The following is a 1,980-nucleotide window of genomic DNA, read 5'->3' on the forward strand; positions in this document are numbered from 1 at the left end:
TTGCGTAAGTATGCATGCATTTTTATTACAGCCACCTAGTCAGGATTATTTTTTTCTGCAGGTGGGTATTAAATATGGTTTTCCTTATTGTCCACTCAGTTTATATATAGCTTTTATGTGTGAAAGACAGATTGCTTTACAGACTGCATATCAGACATTAACGACGACACAAGATGGAGTAGGAGCTCAAAAGAGAGCTCTAATTTTGTACAGTTCAAAGGTAAAACAAAAAAATGAGTAATCAAAAAGTTAATATTTGAAAAGCAGAGGAGAAAAAGAAAATGAAGGAAAAAAATAAACCTAACCCTGACAAACTACCGGAAAACTTTGTTGGAAAGCTCATGAAATATATCTTTTGAGTAAATATGATTGATACACAAAAATAGTTTTATATATTAATGAGGCTATAATACATGTACGTCTTTCAACATCGTATCTCCACATCCATACAGAATTTTCCAGGCTGACTTAAGGTGAATTTCAGATGGGTTTTTTAAGCACTTTCTGCGTAAATGATTATTGCTCATAAGGGAGCTTAGGCAAAACTTCAGGTGGAATTCAGGGCAGAATTTAGGCGAAATATGCAAATCAGTTGTTCAAATATTCCATTTAAATAAAAGGAATCCATCTTAGATTTCTACCTGAAATAAAAGTCCGCCTGAAATCCTGGTTCAAAATTTTCCAGGCGGACTTAAGGCTGATTTCAGACAGGTTTCTTAAGCGTTTTCTGCCTAACCATAAACTTAAAGAAGCTTAGGCGAATTCCAAGTGGACTTTAGGTGGATTTCTGAAATAAAAATCTGCCTTATGTTTCCGTCTAAAAAAGACTGCCTAAAATGTCTACGTAAATATCATCCAATAAAAAATCTGATTCAGATTTCTGTTAAACTGTCTAATGATGCTTAGACATTATTGGGTATCAATGATACTATTCACAATCATTTTTAAATGGATCATACATTTTATATTAGACAGACATTATCAAATAAGATTTAGGGTTTTCTTGTCCTCATTTTCTTTCTTGCATAAAAAACCTAATATGTGATGGCATTATTTAAGCCATTCATTTCAATGAAAGTTTGGTGAGATTTCATACAAATTTTTAATAAACTTTCATTGAAATTTTAGTAAGATCTCACTAAAATATCATTGAAATATTTGTGAGATTTCACAAAATTCTGACCAAAACTTTCACCGACATTCTGGTGAGATTTCATTGAAAGTTTTGTGAAAGTTTACTAAAATTTGGGCCATTATATAATATTTTGCTGAACTTGAAGTAATTTTAAACATTTCAAAAGGTTTCACATAAATAATGGATATGAATTCAACTGGACTTTATTAAATAAGGTAATATTTCATTGTATATGAAACAAAATTATACAGATGTTGTAATTATATGACATCCAAGGCATGAGATATGGGAGTTATACTGCAGACTTGAGTTTTTATTATGTACAAACTATGATGCTGTTGTGGTCTCTTGAATTAGTCCTTGTTCCATAAGCATCCTTGACAAACGTTTATCATGATATAATTACTCTTATTTTACACTCAATTTAAACACAACACTAGAATATTTTGAAAATATACACAATAATACCACTAACGATATTAACGGATGATTCTAATTTTGGGCCAAGAAAACTCCGCAAAGATATGACTATCTTTGATAGATATGGGTATCTGGAAACAATATCAACAATTCCCACCAGTGATCTATACGTTATACCTCCTTCAATTCTGGAAATTAATCAGTTTGGAGTTACATAAGTTCCAAATCATCCTGATTCAATTCCGTGTCATATTTAGCATGTTAGCTGTTACTGTAAAGCTCTTTGTGGCACAAAAAACAAAATGCTAGTCCTGGTGTTCAGTTTTCATACAGATTGACAAATTACGTTCCCATCGACTTTGCAATCAAGCTGTTCTCATTGCTGCACATTTTTCAAATGGTTATTTAGATTCATATCCTTTACA

This window comes from Sinohyriopsis cumingii, chromosome 10 (genome assembly GCF_028554795.1).
Source record: "Sinohyriopsis cumingii isolate HCF-2022 chromosome 10, ASM2855479v2, whole genome shotgun sequence".
NCBI lineage: Eukaryota > Metazoa > Mollusca > Bivalvia > Unionida > Unionidae > Sinohyriopsis > Sinohyriopsis cumingii.